The sequence below is a fragment of the Rhinatrema bivittatum genome, chromosome 15 (assembly GCF_901001135.1).
Source record: "Rhinatrema bivittatum chromosome 15, aRhiBiv1.1, whole genome shotgun sequence".
NCBI classification, from domain to species: Eukaryota; Metazoa; Chordata; class Amphibia; order Gymnophiona; family Rhinatrematidae; genus Rhinatrema; species Rhinatrema bivittatum.
This window is the reverse complement of record NC_042629.1, coordinates 22,754,354-22,777,595: the sequence shown is the minus strand read 5'-3', so window position 1 is coordinate 22,777,595 and position 23,242 is coordinate 22,754,354. Positions and strand designations below refer to the sequence as shown.

At 43.9% G+C, this 23,242-nt stretch overlaps 1 long non-coding RNA gene across 1 annotated transcript in view; it reads right to left on the bottom strand.

Annotated features, from left to right (window-relative positions):
* Nucleotides 1–5,801: 5,801 nt before the first annotated feature.
* LOC115076467 overlaps nucleotides 5,802–23,242 on the bottom strand; it is a 43,362-nt gene continuing 25,921 nt past the window's right edge. Inside the window, exon 3 of the long non-coding RNA XR_003852773.1 lies at nucleotides 5,802–6,644. This is a non-coding gene — a long non-coding RNA (uncharacterized LOC115076467). The remainder of the gene's footprint in view (nucleotides 6,645–23,242) is intronic.

Below are 23,242 nucleotides of genomic sequence, written 5' to 3'. Positions count from 1 at the left end.
ATACTCATGTAACAAATATCCATTTACCTAATCCGTGGCTGTCACAGGTTAGGGAAACTGACGCTCGTAAAACTGAGTGTCCGTTATCTTAACCTGCACAGAGCCACTTCTCTTGGGCGCCCGATACCATGGACACACTAGGGATGCACAGTTTATCCCTGGCATGTCCTTTTTAGTATGGCGGCTCTTTTGCCTATTGCATCCAGCTCTCGGGAGAGGTGATTGTGTGTGTGTTAAAAAAAAAAAAAAAGGCCATCCGGTTTGGATGCACATTTTTAGCATGTCAGTATTGCATCATCCTGACGGTTTGTGTGCAGAAAACATGATATGTGCATAAAAGTTGTGCTAGAAGCACAAAAAGAGTTCCGATAAAAGTTTGGCGTACAAAATAGGAGCCTAAAATGTACACATGCAAAACATTAGGCCAGGAAATTCCAGGTCCAGAACCACAATGGGGCACAGTGACAGATTTACACGAACCCCAGAAATGCGAGTTAACTTTACTCCACCTCTGATCCAGGGGTTACATTTCCAGCATTAATAATGCACCCCCCTGCTCTGGGGAGTAGTAGCTAATGCCTTCATTAACAATCACAGAGATGTGCTAACATGTCCACACATTTCTGTGAACAAAACTACTTGCTACATCAGGAGTAATGTGTTCCCAAAAAATGCTCACAACGAGCCGCGTGCCTCTTGTTAGATCAGGGCCTCAGCCACTTGCCCCTGCCTGCTACTATATGTGGATTTCCTAGTCAGAAAGCCAGGTAACAAATCCAAATAAATATCCAGCCTTGTACTTTTCTGCCTAAAGATGTGCAAGGAATTGGACCAGAAGAGGGCAGTCTTTTCACATTCCTAACAACCTGTGAACCAAAAGGCAAGCAAGCTGAAAAAAAGACAAACTGGCCTTATAGCAAAACACCGCTAAACTGAATGTAAAGGCCCAGCCAGAGTGACATAGGCACTCCCCTCACCCTCCTGACCTTGCATGCATTCTCTCCTGCTGCAGGTAGACATCACCTGTGCTTGTTGCAGGGCATAAATATCCATGCGCCCTTACATAGCGCGTGCATTGGTAGCTGCAGGAATCCCGGACCATGTTCGGAAGCAGGGTTTATGCGCATAGGCGCGTGCGCGGCCGTGAGAAAAGCAATTCAATGGCATTTCTTCTTGAAGTACGATTGCCAAGGGATAGTTTTAGGCCTAGGAGCTGAGCAGTGGGCTAAGATCCAAGGAAGCCGGGAGTTAAGTTGCCCTCTGTTGTCCCAGGTGCCAACAGGGACTTTCCTGCTGTACCTGAAATGTAACTCATCTTGAGCAAGGGTTTGGGAAAACCACTAATTGAATGCAAATCCCCCTTTAGGAAAACAAAAGCAGTCATGAAAAGGCAGTGAAAATGTGCATTTCTGAGCATGACTGACAGTGATCCACACACAAACATAGCAAATTATATTTTGTGAGAGATGTTTATAGGCTTTTTGTGGTCTGGTAGCCAGAACAACCATGAAGACCAGATAATTAAAAAATTAGACTTTGGGGAACAAGATTCCCTCCAATGCAGTAACTGAGGAAGGATGGGACAGGGCCTTTACCTGCAGCATCACCGGACACGTTTGAAGCGACAACGGGAAATGTCGTTTGCCACGTGAGGTAAGAAGTGGGGGATCCGAACTGAGCAGGTTCGGCTGTGACAACAACTGGGACAACATGAATCCAATAAAGGTCAATTGTTCTTTAAAGCTGATGAGGGTTGATTCCAACTCTTCCTGGCCAGTAGGCCACCTCACATCCCTGCTGAAATGAGCAGGGGAGGCTGCATCAGTTATTTCTTAACTGGGAACTCTGCCAACGCTCTGAATTGGGAACAAAAATGTAGGCAGCTTTTGAGTTTATATTTGATGTCAATACTAAGTTTTCCTGAGCTAGGTTTGTTTTGCATGTTCTGAATTATGGCGACTTTTCTGCTGATCGCTTGGCAGGGGGTCTGGGCACCCAGTCTATTACACCGGTGGTTTAATTCTTATCCGAGTTACACTTTAGGGTCAGTGCTGCACTAAGTACTGGACAGTGAGTTATGGTGGGGGGGCCCCCACCACATAATTTATTTATTTCTCATTAGTTAGCTGCCCCTCTGAAGCGGCTCAAGGCAATGTACTAGAACATATATCATAAATATACATTAAAATTCTTAATGTTGAAAGTCTGGCTGAATTCCACAAGAGCAAAGCTAGTGGGAGATTAAATTGCTCAATTAACATCTTCCTTGGCTTCCCAATAACCAAGGTCAGAACAAATTCTCAAATGAGAAACAAACCTTTCCAAAATAACAGAATATATTTAAGCTTAAACTGATTTGATATATCTATGTATATTTAGTTGAGGTATTTATTTTACCAGCTAGGCCCCTACCACTTAAGTAGATGAATTTCAGTATAAGACTTCTGGTGTCAGGAATTAAATACAGTCGCCCGAGAAATTCCTAGCAAAATGGAATTGTTATGTATAAAGCAAGCACCCAAGGATCACATTTCGGTCCTGGGCTGTGATTGCATTCATTCCCCCTCCTTACTCCCCCTTTCCATGACCTTGCTCTCTTCATCTGGCACCCTTCACTTCCTGTTTGGTTTCCCCAGACGGACTCTTTGGTCAGTGAATGCATCTGAAAGCCCATTTAAGTTGGAGAAGTCGCCCACTGCTGCTGCTGGCAGAGATTTAAACAAGACGAGCCAGGGGGATTAGAATCCTAACAAGAGATTTTATGGCTTTTCACATCCAATGTATTTCTGCTCTTCCCAGCTTTTGTTACAAAAATCCAGAATTTTGAGCAAAGTTGAAGTGAACGGTCACCATTTCAACTCTTCCTAAGAGCATTAGAGGGAGAGTTCTTGGTTGAAATGAGGATGGCAGGGAGAGGGAAGGCAGGCAGGCAGGGGAACAACCTATAGAAGGACAGACACACCCTGTATGATTTACCACCTTCAACTTCATAGGGGGGGAAAAAAAGGAATTGGCGTTGAAGCAAGGTTAATAATCGTACACGAAAGCACCCTTTCCCCATAAACCCATTGGGTCGTATTTCCCCTCCCTCGCCAGATATTTCACTAATCTGAAGGCTCCAAGACCTGCCAAAGATTGACCTAGGTGTGGCCCTTTCTTAAGCTTTCCAGGACGGCTTCCAGTCAGCCCCTGTTTGGTTGCGCGTTTTCGACGCGCTATTTTTACCCTTTATACAGTAAGGGGTAATAGCAAGTGGAAAACGCGCGGCCAACCCCCCCCCCCCCCGAAACTAATAGCGCCCGCAACATGCAAATGCATGTTGATGAGCCGATTAGTTATTCCCGTGCGATCCAGAAAGTAAAATGTGCAGCCAAGCCGCACATTTTACTCTCAGAAATTAACTCCTGTCAAAGGCAGGTGATAATTTCTGCCAGCACCGGGAAAGTGTACAGAAAAGCAGAAAAAACTGCTTTTCTGTACACCCTCCAACTTAATCTCATAGTGATATTAAGTCGGAGGCCCCAAAAATAAAAAAAAATAAAAAAATCAGCCTGCGGCTCGCAGGTTGGAAGACGGACGCTCAATTTTGCCGGCGTCTGTTTTCCGAACCCGTGGCTGTCAGCGGGTTCCACAACCAACGCCAGTAAAATTAAGCGTCGGCTGTCAAACCCGCTGACAGCCGCCGCTTCTGTCAATAAGGAGGTGCTAGGGACGCGCTAGTGTCCCTAGCACCTCCTTATTACTGCGGGCCCTCATTTGAATAGAAAATCATGCGCCCAGGAGAGCGGCCCGGGCGCGCGTCGGGAGAGCAGGCGCTCGCCTCGAAGCGCCAGCTCTCCTGCGCATTTTACTGTATCGGCCCGTATATTTGCTATGCTGAGGAACCTCCCATAAAATATCTGCTTTGAGTAAACAAAATCCCACCGAAATGAACTTTCAGCCCAAATATGAATATATGTTAAATACCATATTTTTTTATTCTGAAAGCAGTAACACTACTGCAGGGCTACAATTGATGCCGGCATCCACTCCTATATTCAGATATTTGGAACTTTGGTGAGGCTGCTCCAAAAGAATTTAATTACAGGAGCCTGCATGTCTGTGTGTACCGGACTGACACAGGTAACGATCCTTCCTCAGTGCAAACACCTGCTATGTCACAGGCCGATTAAGAAAAAACTGCAGGAGAGCAGGCGCTCCGAGGCGAGTGCCCGCTCTCCCCATGTGCGCCCAGGCACCTCTCCTGGGCGCGCGATACAGTATTTAAATTAGTGCCGGCGCTAATAAGGAGGCGCTAGGGACACTAGCGCGTCCCTAGCGCCTCCGTATTAGCGGAAGCGGCGGCTGTCAGCGGGTCTGACAACCGACACTTAATTTTACCAGCATCTGCTGTCGAACCCGCTGACAGCCACGGCTTCAGAAAACGGACATCGGCAAAATTAAGCGTCCGTTTTCCAACCCGCAGGCAGATTTTCTTTTAAAAAGAAGTTTTGTTTTTTTTAATTTTTGGGGCCTCCGACTTAATATCGCTATAATATTAAGTCGGAGGGGGTACAGAAAAGCATTTTTTTCTGCTTTTCTGTACACTTGCCCGGTGCCGTCTGAAATTAACGCCTGCCTTTGGGCCGCACATTTTACTTTCTGTATTTCGGGTAACTAATAGGCTCATCAGCATTTGCATGTGATGAGTGCTATTAGTTTTGGGGGGGGGGGGGGGTTGGCCGCGCGTTTTCCACGCACTGTTACTCCTTTACAGTATAAGGGGTAATAATAGCGCGTCAAAAACGCGCGACCAAATGAGGACTAAATGGTGCACTCAGCCGCGCGCACCGTGCTGTATGGGCCTGTCGTAAGGAGCCAGAGATAAAAGGTCTTCCATTTTGTGTCCATGGGAAAAATGCTTTGTATTTAGGCTCCTTAATAATGCACTCTGGGCTTGGGAATTGTTGCACTGAGAGACCAAGACAACATACCAAACGTTTTGCTCCAGTGTTGCCCTGTTTTTTTCCCCATTAAAAATTAGGGCTCTTTTCCTGGATCCATCTGGAGTAATTTTTACATTGAAAGAAAATGTTGATGCATTTCACCCATGGTCTCCTTTCAAAGAAATATAGAAACATGACCATATGGTCCATCTAATCTGCTCATCTGCCCACTTTAGCTTTATAACTCCCATCACTCCCTTCGAGATCCCCCATCTTTAACCAATGCTTTCTTGATTTCAGATACAATTTTTGTCTCTACCATCCCCACTGGGAGGCTGTTCCATGCACCCACCACCCTCTCTGTAAAGAAATATTTCCCAAGATTACTCCTGAGTCTACACCCTTCACCCTCATCTCATGCCCCCTCGTTCTAGAACCTTCTTTCCATTGAAAAAGGCTCACCTCCTGTGCATGGAAACCTGTGAGATATTTGAATGTTTCTATCATATCTCTCCTATCTCACTATCTCACCTTTCCTCTAGGGTGTACATGTTTAGATCTTTATCTATCCCCATATGCTTTAGAAGACAGACCACCGACCATTTTAGTAGTTGCGGTCTGGACTGACTCCATCCTGTTTATCACATCGACATATATAGAGAGAACTTAGTATATACTTTACCCTCAGTATGCAATTCCATCCTGTTTATACCATTTTGAAGGTGCGATCTCCAGAATTGTACTCTGTATTCCAAGTGAGGTCTCACCAGGACCTATACAAGGGCAATATCACCTCCCTATGCAGCCAAGCATCTTTCTGACTTTTGCTATCAGTTTGGCCACCTTAAGATCAGATATAATCACCCCCAGATCCCGCTCTTCTTTCACGTTTAGAAGAATTTCACCTCTATATGGTCGCTCTCCCTTGGGTTTTTGCAGCCTCAATGCATTACTGCATTGTTTAGCATTACATTTTAGATGCCTTATTCTTTGGTGTTCTTCATTCTGTTTTGGTTTTTTTTGGTATGGTTTTTTTCATTCATTTTTTTTTCCGTTTATGTATACTCAAACATATTATTTAGCATGAGGTGTTTGAAATTGCAAATTTCTCTCTAAAGGTTCTCTGTGTGGCACATGTGGTCTAAGGGTTAGGTTTTTCTATATATTTGAATGAAATTATGTTATATTTTTTACACCACCTCCCCCCGTGACTGGGCCAGCTTAATTGGTTGTCAGGACAGCACATTGCTAATTATTAAGCTTCCATAATGGCAGAGCTTATGTTTTTAATGTCTGCTGTGCAGGTATCAAGCGTTGAGCATGCTCGATATTGCTTGTAATTGTGGAACAGGGTACCAGACCCCATGCTATGTATGGCAGACCTATGCTTGCATCTCACTGCTGCCGTAATTCTAACCATTTCCTGCTTCAGTAATTCTCCCACATTTTCATCAGCTTGCTCTCCTGCTTTATCTTGACGGGCACATGGTAAGGGATAGCTGTGTCAATCATTGCCTTTGCCCACTGATTCATTCTTGTGATGGCATCTGTCAGTCCTTAGGTGGTAGATGGGGCCCTCTTCTTCCTTTTTTTCTCTAGCGGCACTGGATTCGCTCAATCTCTTAAGAAGTTAGGAGTGGCGAGTAGGTCCTCATTAAGAGAATTCTTGCAACTTCTGCCCATGTCCAATACAGCAGTCTGAGCCGGTTCAGGCACCACCTAAGAAGTTCAACAGGTACAAGGTTTGTTCAGTGGATTCCGCTGTGTGGAATATTTATTTATTTATTTATTGCTTAGATGTAACAGTGCTTAAGGGTATTCTTGAACCTTAAAGAGTCCTGTCTTGTATCTCAGACACTAGAATTTCGGTTTGGCCCTCTTTCCAGATTCATATTTCAGAGATGCCCCCATGATTATAACAGTACTCCTAGACAGAAGCTGACCAATACCGTAAGTGATGTTTCTGATGGTATAAAAAAGGCCTCTGACCTTGTGTGGACAGGGGATATTAGAAAGAAAAGCTCGTATACTCTCAGAGACAACACCTCCCTTGGCCAAGTAATTTATCATAAAACTAGATCCTTGCATAAACTTCACATTTCTAGGTGACTTTCTAGCAATTTTCATATCTGAATATGAATATTAATTTTACTGAAGGCAGCACAAGAAGGAAAGCTGTAGAGAACATTGCACAGGAGGAGACAGGGAAGTATAAAATCACACTCAGGTGCTGCTAAAGGGATTTCATTCAGGATCTCTGCCCTGCACAGTGCTAGAATTAGGAACAATTTTGGTATCATAGTGCAAATGTATTGTTTTGGTAAATAAGTCTAGAATGTGGGCTACAATTCTCTACTATAGGTTGACAGCTCTGAGATGAACTTGTGGTTTAGCACATACTGTATGTTATGTTGAGGCATTTTTTTTAAGTTTTACAAATGCAATGTATAATGATTAAGAAGCATAAAACATTTTTAGTAATTGATAATTTTAATTAAGTTCCTTGTCACTAAAATGTCAAAATTGTCAGTGTATGTGACCATTAGCATGCAATTTTAATTCATGAACTCTTAATGAAACTCACAGGTGTAGTAACCTCTGGGTCCAAGCCATATGAGTAGTGAACTGGCCAGGGGGCTCAGTAGCCTTGCTGTTCGCTACCACTAAAACTATTCATAAACTAAAGGATCTAGGTTTGATTCTTGGTCTTCAGGTCCCCAGCCCAACTGGGGATAGCAATGCTGCACCAGAGAGAGACTCTTAACTATCCTGCAATGCTGACAGTGGTGGCTAGATTTAAGATTCACCTGGAGCAGGATTCCAGAAAGAGCCATAGTTGGTATCCCCCCAGGCAGGGACTGTGGCCTGGGCTGAGTTGAGGATGGGGGGGCAGGGGGGGAAGGAGGTGAATAAAATAGGGGGAAAACCCCCATAGTAGTTGAAAAAAAGCTTGTGGCACTGTAGCCTAATAGATGCCATTTCCAACAGAGCTAGGAGGAGCAGGAGGAAAGCATTGCGAAGAGTGAATATGACTTCATCTGAAAGAAAGCTAAAGGAGAAAAGTTTCATTGAACAGATTGAAGATTGCAATTGAGTTGGGTCATTGGGTAAACCCCAGACCTCCACATCCAATAGCGTCCTCTGCAACTGATTCAGTGATGTTGCTAGCTCCATCGTTCCTGATGAATCATTTAACCTAATCGTTGAAAGACCAAGAAATGCTCACTCATCTGTTATTCCTTCTAAATCAAATCTAATCTATAAAACTTATTTTATAAGCTATTGTTCTATGTTTTGATGTAAACCGATATGATGTTTCCCAACGAATGTTGGTCTAGAAAAACTTTAAATAAATAAATAAATACTAGCTCTACCACAATGCTTATGAACTGCTTGACAAGTCAGCACAATATACAATCATTTATTTAAAACTGATCTCACACTGGATCTTGCAGTGGATTACTTCACATTCAGAGACATGCATGTAGGTTCCAGAGTGAAAGGGTGACATATGGATGAGAGCTCGCAAAGGGGAGAAAAAAGGAAGAAACAATGGTTACTATTACGCAGTAGGATAATAAAGGTTACTGGCTCACAGGGAGAGAATCAGTGTGAGGGTTTGAACTGCTGACCCTTGAGGGGGTAGGTAGGAGTTCAGTAGAGAGCATTATCCTACTTGTGTTGTATTAGGGAAGCTTTCCAGATATTGTGGGTTTGGGTTATGCCCAGTCTGGCCTCTGTTGGCTATAGGTAAACCCACCGCTATTTACCCTGCTGCTCTTGAGTGCTAGCTGGGAGAGAGTTTGGTGCTGGCACAATGTCTCTTTCAGATTTTCTTGCAGGGGGTAAACAAGGCTGCACTGAAGCATAGCGCACCGGATTAGGTCTCTATCAGCTTGCCCGGTAAAAGGAGACTGCACCTATTGTTTATCTTTGCTAGTTTTCCACTGGGTGCCGTAAGACAGGGAGCACAAGCTTTTGTTTGACTTTTGTGTTCTCTTGCATTAAGATGCCACTTTAAAGCACAATGATGCTGTTGCTTTTTAAACTGTGACAGACAGCGGTAGAGGTGGGACTGAAGCTCCTGTGGTCAGGCATGGTCCTGGCTTGGACCACTCTAAGCACCAGGCCAGACCTTTAACCATGATCTTATACACATTCCTGTGACAGTATGGTGACGTGACCTAATCAAACATCAGCTTTTGATGGCGGCTGATGAGCGATTACTACTACCACGATTTATCAATTTTAAATCATTGCTTGACATAAGCAGCAGTGAGTCAGGCACACACTGGTTCCACCCCCACATTGTTTATAGTCTGGTGATGAAAGCACAGCATGATGGAGAGAGGGGAGAGTCCTAACCCGCATTATCCAGTATGTTACTAAATTAGCCTTATTGGTGCACGCCGAATGGGATAAAATGCACTAATGGACCATTTAGCATTCACTTTTTCACAGATAGCTATTTAAGCATATACATGGGCATATTTTAATTTTAACACAATTTCAATGCTAATGAATGAGGGTGAAGCAAAAATTATGCAAAGCAGCACTTTAGCAAGGAGCACGTGCACAAATACTTTGCAATTGCCATTTTGAAAAAAAAAATTACTTCTGTGAGAGGTAGTTAAACATTTTACAATGAAGTCTGTATAAAATCTACATTTGCTATTTTGGCACTGGTCTCATTTGCCTATGGCACTCAATAGCAAATGACCAAATGATTAAAAAAAAATAATGCACAGACATGGGCCCGCTTTAGTACACTGGCATCTTAGCTTTAAAGAGCTTCGTGTTTGTTTTGTGAACAGGGATGGATTCTGAAATCGTCCAGACAAAATACCTCCAAGGCTGGATAGCTCTAGTATGTCTGAAGTGCAAATTGTGGTCTCAAGCCAAAGCAATGGGTACAAAGAATAAGAAATATCAATTCACACTGTCCCCAAAATCCCCTTCAGTTTATCATCAGAAAAAAGGCTTTTACATTAGCAAGTTGCATGCACCAGCTAAGGTGTTAATGAGTCTTTGTTCAGCAGAATACATACAACTATGTCCAGCCTTCCAGCACATTCCTGCTCCATAAAGAGGGACCTTAGTTTTCATTTTGCCTGGAAATTTCAATGTTAGAACAAAAAAAAAAAAAAAATCAGTGGAAAAATCATTTTCCTACTGATTTCTTTTGTTCGAATATTGAAAGTCCCAAGTGAAATAAACTGAAAATGAAGCTCCCTATGCATAAAGAAATGGCAGCTCCTCATACCCATATTTTCCCTTCTGTGATTCTTTGCAGGACTTACTCTGTCTTTAGCTTCTCACTGCCTAATGATTGCATACGTTAACATCAAGAGCAGACACATGTACAGGACTTTTAAAAGTTCTGTATGTTATCAACCAACAGAGAGGCAGTGAAAGAATCTGTGAACTTAAAACTCAAGTGAGTCTTATCTGCTATGCCTCCACTTTTACCCTGGACTAAAACGACACCAATTCTAAACGTTTACAAAGGTGTGAAGGTAACTGACTGCTGCCAGGTTTCCTCGCCGCCCATGGAAGAAGTTGTTGGTAAAGTCACTCCTTACAGCTGCAGGTTTAAAACAAACCAGGGCTCCAGCAGCAGCTCCTTCTACCATCCCCAAGCTAAGATTCCCCTATTTTAAGAGGAAGCGTATCTACAGGATGCCCTTCCACTTTACCCATTTTTTCCCCCACTTCTGCCCCTGTCACAGAAGTGGACGACGGCTTTCTCAGCTTTCCTCATCTGTCTCGTGCCAGGCTTGCGTTCAGGACCTCATCGTTGCCACCAAATCGTAGAAATTTTACGTTTACCTAAGTTTTCAGTCGGACATCTCAGGGTCTGAGCTTTTGACCCTGTGGTGCTAAAGCAAGGGCTCTGCAGCAGCGAGCAGGAGCTTCCTGTAGCTTAGCCTTGCTGCGCAGGCCATTCCTTATTGCTTCACCTTTATCAGTGGCACAGACTGAAAGCCTCAACCTGAAATCATTTCTAGCCTAAGACCTGAACTTTGGCCTTCCTTTCAAGTTTCCCAATTTGTCCATGTCATGAAACAGTTCCAGTAGTTTATTTTCAGCCTCAACATTACTCTTTTCCATTACAAAAGAAGTTAAGCATTCTGAAACATTTTATTAAACATAATTGTGCATCCTCAGCATGCAGTCATTTTTCTGTTTTAATTGCTTGTTTTTGCCATTTTGTTCATCACTTCATTGCTCCTCTGGGCCTCATTTTAAGCCTTTGACAATGCTAGAAGCACAAAATGTAGTAAATACACAGTTTTATTCTGTTCTCTCAGCATCTCTTTCACCCTTTTATTGAATTTGTGGAAAGCTGAAAAATATGGCTGCCTTGGTACTGCCATTCCAAAACAGTAAGTGTATCTCAGCTAAGGAAGGAACCGTTTCCTTAAGAGTTGCATCATATGCAGAAATTCTTTATTATGCAAAACTGAGCTAGGTGACCAGTTGCATGCCATGCCTGTATTAAGTTCAAGGGTAATTTCGCTACATCGAACCTCCACCTTCCGCTTTTTCCTAATGAGGAAAAAAAGCAAGTTAAAAGGTTCCGGGTTGGTGACCTGGCAGAAAACCACCAGGCATGTACCGTATTTTAAAGGGGGTGATTTTCATTCCATCTCAAGAATCTGGCATGGGTAAACAGTACTGGAAGATGCAGGGTTGCAAGAGTTTGCTTTGAGACAGGACCTGGATAAAGTAATCCCAACTCCTGTGGCTGTCAAGCAAGCTGGGTGCAGAGCTCGATTAAGCTCCCTGAAATAGTCATTCACACATGCCAATGGTAGCTGGCTAAAAGCATGACATTGATGATTTTATCCAATTTAGCCATTCACACATGAACTGGTGTGGGACCCGTGATTTCTCTCAGCTCCATTCCCCGGTGTCTTTTCAGAAGGAGGAACATTGATTTTGTCTTCTTGGTATGAATTTTATTGAAATGGACTTTAAACATTGATACAGTAGATCATCAATCAAATGGAAGAATCACTGAAGACGACAAAGCTTGTCCAATGGAAGGATGTAGGTCTGACATTTTTCTTCTTCTCATTCACCTCATTTTGTAGACCTCACCCCAGAGAGCATGCTCGGGGGATACCTGGCACTCTTGCTGACCCTGAGGGCTGTCGCCTCTGCGATCATGCCTCGGCACTGATCCATGACTGGTAAAGGGAGGTGACCACAGTAATGGCAGTTATCTTCCCTCCCTCTTCAGGGTGGAGCGTGTCACCCTAGTAGCATTCATGGTCACTTTATTTCATTGTTCCCTGGAATTTCACTCTTTACGGCAAGAATAAAAATAGTGACCTGGAAAATTATGTCTTCTCCCACTAACTTTTCCAATTTTTTTCTTGTAATAAAAAAACAACTGCCCAGGAAAAAGAAACTGAAAAGTAAGGCCTCTACGTATACGTCACAGCTAATCCCAGTCTGCCCCATGGGACAGGAGACGCAGATCACAATGCCCTGTGCCATGGAACTCAACACCGTGGCCTGAGTCATGAACTCATCCTGTACTGATGTTAGATTCATCAGTAATGAAGGATTTATTTGAGGAGGGCTTGTCCCATTTTAGGCGTATCAATAAAGTCTTTTGAAGACAGGCACATTACTATAGTTTTGTTGGGGGTTTCAAGTTTGTGTATAAATTACCTTCAGCCTTTCACACCAGTGATTTGAGTGAATTATTGTAAAAAATATTATGATGAAGAGTAGTTTGCCTCTAGAGTAAGATAAGTCACTGCATTCAATTTACTGAAAAAAAAAAAAAAAGGTTGATGTAGTACTAAGGGTTTGGTTACTAAATTATAACAGTTTAGGAAATATGCACATTCTGATTAAGTTTGTCTGACTAATCAGAGTTGATAGTTTACGGTTCCAACCTTTTCACTTCTTTTTTTTAAAATAGAAATTAGTGTTAGGAACGGCTGCTGAAGGGCCTTTAACAGGAGGCCTGGTGGCACCCCGTATGCAAGCTGTGCAATTGCACAGGGCGGCATGCCTGGTGAGGTGGCGTCAGGAGCAGGGAGAGGCCTGTGGTGCCGCCGGTGGCAGAAGAGGAAGCCCATTCGGCAGCTACTCATGTGCTGGTCCCGTGCTATTTAATAGTTATAGTGCTAGCACTTCCTATATTCTCATCTTGCGATGCATGAGATGAGAATATAGGAAGTGTTAGTACCACAAGTGCTGAATTACCTCTGGGCCAGCACTTGAAGAGGAGCTGCAGATTGGCTGCTCTCCACAAAGAAAGAACAGGCTAGCAGCAGCGGATGAGGAATGATCTATGGACTCTGACTGCCTGCAGTGGGTGGGTGAGAGAATGGGGGCTGCAGGTCAACCTATCAGCAGCTGAAATGAGGATGAGGGCCCAATGCTGGTGGTAGATCCCAACCAAAGAAGAGCTGGAGAAGCCTACATGTTTGTCTCAGAGGGAGTGTATGTGTGTGTGTGTGCGTAAGAAAAGAGATTTGTACATTCCCTCCCACTAAATCCAAAATCTCAGGGTGTCTGGAAATCAAAGTTCCCATGTATAGAGCGCATGAATTTTTAAAAATCATTTTTAGTTTTATTTTTCAGGTGTTATTTGATGTGTCTGCTGTTTTAAAATATTTTGAGACAATTTTAAAAACTTGTATATGAGTTTAATTATTTGATCTTTTGTTGATCAGATTTTTTTGAAATATGTTTAGTATTATGATTATGTATTTATTTTATTTCTTGATTTTGTTTGATGTTTGAGGAATGGTGATAGTCTGTTTAGTCTGATAGTCTGTATTTGGTGAGGGTCTGTTTATGTTCTGCATGTGTGACTGAGGTGAGGCATTCTCCTAATAGGAAGTGTATTCAGACTTTCAGAGGGTCAAGCCCACACTCAACGCACATCACAATAGGCCTAATACCATATGGGTTCCAAGTCTCTTTTTTTGCAGGGATTTCCTGTTGGCATCATGGCAGCGCATGTAATCATAATGTTAAGTGATATATTTACCTCAGAATACTGTACTTTGATATTTTTTATGTAAAATATAAATACATAATTGTGTGGAATGGGGCAGGGGTGGTGTGCAAGGCTATAAGATTCATCTGGGGCACCCAATACTCTTGCACCAGTCATGGGTTTGGGGGGATGGTGTCAGTTTTTAATCACTGAAGGGAGCTGGATTTTTTTTTTTTTTTTGATGGGCCTGGGACAGGGGAGGGGGCAGCACAGTAATTGTTCACACAGGGCAGCAACAATGCTGGCACTGGCCCTGTTGAGCAGAAGGGGGCCTGAGGGGCTGGGAGGCAGTGCTTTACCCTCTCAGCCACCGTGTAAGGTGATTAAGAGTCCTTATCCCGAGCCTACGGGCAGAGAACCAGTGGTTTCCTCCCCACCCCAGGAAGTGGATTGGTTTTCAGTCCTGGGAAAGGGGCTGCTAGGAACGAGGAAGTTGTTTCCAGCAGCGGAAGGGCACTGACAGCCAGGCCTGGAGATCCGTGAGGCTGGATGTGCTGCGCCTGTGCTAATGGAGGTAAAGTGAGTGACTGAACTGCTGGAAGTGTCATGAACTAAGTGTAATTATGTCTACTTGGAACTGAACCCACCGCCTGGGGGTGCGGCTTTTGAAGCAGTCAGATTTGTACATAAAGCAGCCATGCTCTGTGGGAGCTGTCGTTTAATTATGGACGTTAGAGGGTCAGGAACTCTGTATTTTATGTTCAGGGACCTTCCTTTTTGGTGGTTTTTGTACTTTTCTCCCCAGGAATTTATCATGACTTATTATGACAAGACAAAAAGCAGGAGAAAATCAGTTTAAAGAAGAAAACAAATTATTTTTCCAAGTAAATAGTTTATTTTGGTGGACAGAAGCCAGGACTAAAAAAAAGAGTCAAGCAGATTCTCACCCACTCACGCGACAGCATCTCCCTCTCTACCCCCACGCCCTGCCTAGCATCTCCCCCCATTCATCCTTCCCGGGGGTGGTTCCAGGCGTCTCCTCTCTCCTTCAGCAGCCGCTCACTGAGGCTCCTGTGCTCTGCAGGGAGAGCTTCAGGGGGTCAGGACCTTGAAACATGGCATGGGAGCAGAGGCGTCCCTAGAGTATTTGGCACCTGGGGTGAATACTTCTTTGGCACCCTCCCCTCAATATATATAATTTTAAAGTTTCCTAAACATCGATAAAATATTTCAAAACTGCAGATTCATCAACCAACACCAAATAATTAAAACTAATAAGGATTTTTAAAAATCTCCCGCTCTCCACATCTGTCGTAGAGTGGGGGCACGCATGCAGACACACACGCACCTGCTCGGTGGGAGGAAGCATGTATGAGAGACACTTTCCCTGTACCTCCCACACAGACGTGCTTCCTCCATCTCTCAGGCTAACACTTACGCTTCCTCTCTCACACATGCAGAGAAAAAATGAACTGGAAACCACAAGCAGTGCAACAATGGAAAAAGCAGAACATCACTATTCCTCAAAACAATACAATCAAGAAATATAAAGCAATCAGAATTGAAAACAGCGGATTAATTGAATATTAAATTAGAAGCTCCTGCACAAATTTTTAAAAATCCCCTACTCTCCATACCTGTCACCCCGAGATTGTTGTGAACTGGGCATACACACAGAGACACAAAATATGCTCCCTTTGTCTCACACATACGTGCTCGAGAGGAAGCATGAGTGTGTGTGTGAAAGACATTTCCTCCGTCTCACAAACATGCTTCCTCTTTATCTGACACACGCTTCCCCTCTCACCCCCACCCCCGGACACAGGCACCCTCACACATATGCATCCACAGACACACACTCTCTTCTACACACTCACCCTCACCACCCCACCCCTCTCACCCTCATACACTGGCACTTACTCACAGGGCCAATCTCTCCCTTTTTCAGCTGCCAGCAACCCACAGGGTCTCTTCTGCCGCCAGCTTCAAGAGCACCTGTGGCAACCCTGGATCTTTTCTTTTGCCACTGGCTCCCGGACACCAGCGGCATTGCTGGTCCTGTTCTTTGCTTGCAGACCGGTTCCAGAAAATGCCAGCGGTGCTGCTGGTCTCTGCAGCTCCTTGCTTTTGCTGGCAGGGTTTCCCCTACCAGATCACTGTTCCACCTTGCCACAGGACCTTCCTGCTGGCGGCAATGGCGCCATTCCCCCTGTTGCCACCCGGGGTGACCACCTCCCTGGCCCTCCCTTAGCATGCCTCTGCATGGGAGGCACTGAAGGGTGAGAGCTGCCACCAGTAGCTGTGGTGATGGTGATGGGGGCAGGACTTGAAACAAAGATGCACTTTGGCCAACACTGGGTGGGGGCTTTGAAACCCTGCATCTGCAGCTCTTAATCAGTTTAAAATTTGGATGAATATCTGTTTAAAGTGCAGATCAGTTTTGGGAAAAATCCTGGAATTTATGGGCTAAAGTTAAACAGAAAATGAAGGACCCTATTTATGTTGGAACCAGGATAGTACTGCACCTATTAAGTTGATGTTTAAATAAAGGTTCCTATAGCAGGGTAGCTTTCAAAATGCTCCATGACATCACAGTGTGCTGTCATCTCAAAAAAGATATAGTTGCGATGGAGAAGGTACAGAGAAGGGCGACCAAAATGATAAAGGGAATGGAACAGCTCCCCTATGAGGAAAGACTAAAGAGGTTAGGACTTTTCAGCTTGGAGAAGAGACGACTGAGGGGGGATATGATAGAGGTGTTTAAAATCATGAGAGGTCTAGAACGGGTAGATGTGAATCGGTTATTTACTCTTTCGGATAGTAGAAAGACTAGGGGGCACTCCATGAAGTTAGCATGGGGCACATTTAAAACTAATCGGAGAAAGTTCTTTTTCACTCAATGCACAATTAAACTCTGGAATTTGTTGCCAGAGGATGTGGTTAGTGCAGTTAGTATAGCTGTGTTTAAAAAAGGATTGGATAAGTTCTTGGAGGAGAAGTCCATTACCTGCTATTAAGTTCACTTAGAGAATAGCCACTGCCATTAGCAATGGTAACATGGAATAGACTTAGTGTTTGGGTAATTGCCAGGTTCTTATGGCCTGGATTGGCCTCTGTTGGAAACAGGATGCTGGGCTTGATGGACCCTTGGTCTGACCCAGTATGACATGTTCTTAAGTTCTTACAGGAAGCTCAGGTGTAAAAGACTGAACTTAGTGTGTGTGCACATTCAGGGGCACATGCAAAGTGTCAGCCAAGATAAAGGGGGGGGGGGGGGGGGGGTCACTAAGCCGTCTATGGGAGAAAGGTCAATGAAAGTTATTGGGGATTAGTGGGGGGGTGAGAGGGTTTACACACTTGGAGACAGACACAGTTACCGCAAATGTTGAAGGCCATTTTGCCAGTATTCTATTGCCTCTTCATTTAATTGCATTGAAATCTGCCTTGAGACCAGCCTTGGCAAAAGGTGGAATATCAAATGTTCCACAGCCAGGAAAGCGCTGAGTGCAGCATTTACATACAAGGGAAGACACCTCTGCTTTCTTTCTCTACCTGCTAAATTGGGAATAGCAACAGCGACCAATCGGAGCGCACCTTGGATGCCGAGACTTATTCAGAGAAGGTGGGAGCAAATCAGGACATTTGTATAGCAGATTGCAAACCTTTAAAGAAATACTTAATAGCCCCCTCCCTAAGCAGCATTAGAACAATATATTGGGCATGGTCTGCATTTAACGAAGTCACCTTCAGCTGACACTCAATACATGAATTTGTAATGTGCTGATTATTATTTGTTTATCTTTAATTAAGGAAGAGGGTTTATTACCAAACACTTTCAATAGCCCTGGGACAAGGCTATCTTTCCTCTGGTTACAGGGGGTTTTATTGCAATTGCTTTGCACTGCAAGCTACAGACCTACTCTAAATCCACAGATTGTAGGTGCTGTTGCAGTAGATGTGAAAGATCTTTGCATAATACCTATTTAGTATAATCTCAGAACATTGCTCTACCGAATGCTTCCTTCGTGTCTGATAGACTGCCTCCTGTAACTCAATTAGATCAAGTCCGTCCTTGTTGGAATAATCAATTGTGATGTAAAATCAATTTTAGATTGGTCTGGGTTTTGCTGAAAAGAGCTGAAGGGTCAGATTCCAGTAATTTAAGTGCTTAACCTCTCACACCACCCTGTTTCCATGAGACTGCTTTCTGCTTAAAAGCACCATTAATACCAGGATTATACAGCATTGGTACTACGCTTAATTCAGCTCTGTCTGCTCCAATTTTGAAGTGCAGAAGCAAAAGCAGGTTGAAATACACATCAAATGCTTTACCATAAAAGAAAAAAAAATATTTGGGGCAAATGTTTGTCACTTTCACAGCCATGGTATAAAAAGCAAAAAGGGAACACATTCTCTGTAGATGCGGCTTGGTCTGTTCACATTTCTTCTGTATTCTTTCAGAGAAAAGGGACGAGTATGGCTAAGTAGTGATGGATGAAAACTGGATTTTCTTCTTTTGTAATGTGTTTATTGCAATTTATTTTTTGATACAATTTCCTCCTTCTGCCTTGGGCCTCTTTGCTGAAGAGGAACCAGTTCTGCTGGATTCTTCCTCCCTCTGCCCACAATGTACCTGCTTTGCTCGTTACAGTGTCAATCCTGGGCTGTGGGGCCATCTCTTCCCTTAGGCAGATGTAGGCCCCTGAGTTTTGGGAGCAGCACCAGAGCACATGGCATCCTCCCTGACGCCTTTCAGCCAGTGCCCCCAAATCCCAAGCAGCAAAGAACAGCCCTCTGTCCAGCTCCAGTCCCCTCCATGCCTCAGTCATATACAAGGAACAGAAGAGGCAGGGAGAAAAGATGAGGATTATGCTACAGTGGACAGAGCAGAGCAAAGAAAAGCAGAACCACTCTGCTCTCTAATCGTCCCATACCTCCTGTTTCTCTCATTTCCTGCATGGAACACAAGGGAAGAGGTAAACCTGGAGTAGACAAGATTACTGATCACTTCTGTACTATTTGGTGAGATTTTTCTGCTTTTGTGAAAAACCTGAGGCATTAACCTGTAGTTTGTGTGTAATCCAGCTTTTGTTTTCCTAATAGATGGTGTATCGCTAACAATTTTTAGCTTTCCTTTCCTAATGTGTAAGGTAGCTTACAGCATTTTTAGAACTCAGATTAAGTCCCTGTCCCAAAAAGCTTATAATTTAAGTGGGTGCCTAAGGTAATCTGCATTAAAGCAACTTGCCCAAGGTAACACCTGATTTCCCTGGTTCTCAGTGCATTGCCTTAAACACCTGGCCATTCATTTACCCTACTGCTAAGAACAGTAATGCCATTCTAGGACGAATATTTGCATTGCTGCCTTTTCATAGATAGGGTTTTGCAGTTTGAGCTCTGGGTTTTGTTAGGGCATGTAGAACAATCTTCTAGACACACATAATTGGACATATGAGTACACTTTCCCTTTGAGCTGTGCATAATTTTAGGTGATTTTAGGGTGGGCAATTCTCAGTCCCTTTTACCTGGTTAAACAGGTATGTACCTGAATAAATGGCACTTACATTCTCTGTGCAAATACGTATTCTTACAGGATTGTTTTTCTAGGGGGTGGGGTGGGGGTTTTGGGAACATTAGAACTGAGTTCATCAAAATCTCATGTTAGGGGAAGGTGGGGAGTGTGTGCAACGCTGAAGAGGCTCCTAGGGTGCCTCATACCTTTTTACTGACCCTGTCGGGGCAGGGGGCCAAGCACAGGTCTCCCTCCACAATCTGGCCACCGTGACTCCCACCTCACCTGGCTCTGAATGCTATCTCTACTGCACGCCCCAGCTGACCCAGGGAGCGGAAGACCTGAGTCATGGAATAAACTGGGTGTTACGGGTATACGTGGAACTAAGACAGGTGACCGCTTACCTTGTCTTGAGATACGCAGCGGACGTCAATCAGGAGTCAGCCAGCAGACAGGGTGGTCCAATAAGCAGTCCAAGTCTGTGTAAACAGCAGATTACAATATCCAAGAGATGATCCGGGTCAAGGCTAGCAGCAGGCAACGATAATCCAAAGGCAGACCAGGTCAGGGCAGGCAACAGGCAACGATAATCCAAAGGCAGACCAGGTCAGGCGACAGCAAGCAACAGGAATCACAGCAAGCAGCAAACCAGAACTACTTGTGGCAGAAGCAGCGAAGAGAGGAAAGACTCTCTTTAAATACCCAAGCCTTCCCGTGCAGAACAAGACCTCCGTCGGTGTCTGACGTCACAAGGGGGCGTGGCCTCATCCCGATTCGCGCGGAGCCATGCCAAGGAGGAAGTCAGTCCCGGGAAGGAACGCCGGCGCTCGGGAGCTTTCTTGCAGGTAACAGTATCCCCCCTGCAAGGACCTCCTCTCCTCTCTCTAGGTCTGGGCTTGAGAGGAAAACGCTGATGGAATTTCTTGAGCAGACAAGGTGCCTGGATATTATGAACAGGCTCCCACGTATTCTCTTCAGGTCCAAAGTTCTTCCAAGAAATTAAATATTGTAGTTGTCCCCTGCATCTTCTGGAATCCAAAATATCCTCAACCTCAAATTGATTATCATTCTGTATGAAGTGCATATTAACCATCCTCCTTCTGGAGGGCCAAGAAAAAATTGCAGGTTTGAGCAGGGAAACTTGGAAGGTGTCATGAATGCGCAGAGAGGAAGGTAACCGCAGTTTGAAGGTTACAGCATTAATCTGCTTCTCAATAGGGAAAGGCCCAATAAAGCGAGGTGCAAACTTCAAGGACGGCATGCGCAATCGAAGATTGCGTGTGCTCAACCAGACAAGATCTCCTGCCTGGAATCGAGGGGCCAGAGTTCTCTTCTTGTCCGCTTGGACCTTCATTTTACCGACATTCTTTTATAGTAATGCTCGTGTCTCTCTCCATAAGCTAGTTATAGACTCAATGGTATTGTTGACAGCTGGACATATAGAAGAAGTGGCCATGGGTAACGGGAGCCGTGGGTGTCTTCCAAAAACAACAAAAAAGGGGGGATCTCCCCGTAGCTTGAGCCAGATGATTGTTGTGACATATCTCTGCCCAAACCAACAAAGAGGCCCAATTATCTTGTCGTTTATTGACATAAGATCGAAGGAAAGTCTTTAAGGATTGATTTGTACGTTCTGTAAGTCCATTAGTTTGAGGATGATAGGCAGAAGAGAATTCAAGCTTAATCTTTAGAAGTTTGCACAGTTCTGTCCAAAATCGAGCTGTAAATTGCACACCCCTATCCGAAACAATGCTAAGAGGTAGACCATGCAGGCGAAAAATGTGTTGAATGAAGAGTCTAGCTAGTTCTGACGCAGAGGGTAGTCCTGGAAGCGGAACAAAATGAGCCAATCTGGAAAAACGGTCTATCACTACCCTTATTACAGTATTATTGTCTGATGCCGGAAGATCAGTGATAAAATCAGTGGCAATGTGAGTCCACAGTTTGGTGGGAACTGGTAACGGTTGAAGCAGGCCCAAGGGCCTCCACCTAGGACTCTTCTGGGCTGCACAGACAGAACAGGAATCTACATAAGCCTTGATATCCTTTTTCCATTGAGGCCACCAATAATGTCTAGATACCAGATCCCTGGTACGGGAAATCCCAGCGTGACCTGCTAATTGTGCATCATGTGCCCAACGCAGCACTTTTAACCTCAGATGTTTGGGAACCACAGTCTTACCAATGTGGACCGTAAATGTAGCGGCGAGCAGAATTTTTGCAGGGTCTATTATGTATCGGGGAGGTTCAGGCATATCATCAAGGTTAAAGTTTCTCGAGAGAGCGTCCGCCTGCAAATTCTTTTGTGCAGGTCGAAAATGGAGGACAAAATTGAATCTGCTAAAAAAAAGTGCCCACCGAGCCTGCCGGGAATTTAACAGTTGTGCTTTCGCTAGGTATTCTAAATTTTTATGATCTGTATAGACAGTTACAGTATGTCGGGAACCCTCTAGGAGATGACGCCATTCTTCAAAGGCTAATTTTATGGCCAAAAGTTCCCGATCTCCAATGGTATAATTTTTCTCTGCTGAAGAAATTTTTTTTGAAAAGAAGGCGCATGTCACCAATTTCCCATCGTCCATTGGCTGTAATAAAACCACACCAACCCCCACAGCAGAAGCGTCAACTTCAAGAATAAAAGGTTTGTTGGAGTCGGGATGCCGAAGACAGGGGTCCTTGATGAATTCCTTCTTTAATTTAAGAAAGGCATGAACAGCCTCTTCCAGCCAATTCTGAATGGGTGCTCCTTTCTTTGTGAGCACAGTCAGAGGAGCCACCAATGAAGAAAAATCTGGAATAAATTGTCTATAGTAATTAGAGAATCGCAGAAATCTTTGTAAAGTTTTCAATCCTGTAGGTTGCGGCCAGTTCAAAATGGCTTTGAGTTTATCCGGGTCCATGGATAACCCTTTATTGGAGATAATATATCCTAGGAATGGTAACTGGTTCTTATGAAACATACACTTCTCTAATTTGGCTTAAAGTTTATGTTCTCTGAGGCGTTGAAGAACCTATCGCACATGCTCCTGATGTTGTTCCATGTTGTCGGAGAATATTAATATATCGTCCAAATAGACAATAACATGAGAATAGAGAATGTCACGAAATATATCATTGATCATGGCTTGAAATACAGCAGGAGCGTTACAAAGTCCAAACGGCATTACCCTGTATTCATAATGTCCATCATGCGTATTAAAAGCCGTCTTCCATTCATCCCCTTCTCTAATTCTAATTAGGTTGTAGGCCCCTCTTAAATCCAACTTAGTAAAGACTTGAGCTCCTTTAATCCGATCAAATAATTCTGAAATAAGAGGAATAGGGTATCTATTCTTCCTGGTGATATTGTTTAACCCCCGATAATCAATACAAGGTCTTAAAGTTCCATCTTTCTTCTTTACAAAAAAGAATCCCGCCCCAGCAGGTGAGGTGGAATGTCTTATAAATCCTCGTGCTAGATTCTCCTGAATATATAGAGTCAAAGCTGCTGATTCGGGTTCAGATAGGGCATAAATCCTGCCCCTGGGAGGAACCTTCCCTGGAAGAATGTCGATAGCACAATCGTGGTCGATGAGGTGGTAGTGATTCTGCCTGTTGTTGGCTAAAGTCGTCTGCGAATTCTTCATAAGGAGCGGGAATAAGTGAAGAAATCTGTGTATGGTGGATTTGATAATTCTGAACTTTCTTTAAACAGTTCTGAAAACAGAAGGGGCTCCAACTAACCAATTGTAGAGAAGCCCAGTCCAGTCGGGGTTGATGCATTCGTAACCAGGGTAGACCCAATATCACTTGGTTGACTGAAGATGGGAGTACATAAAGTTGAATACTCTCTTGATG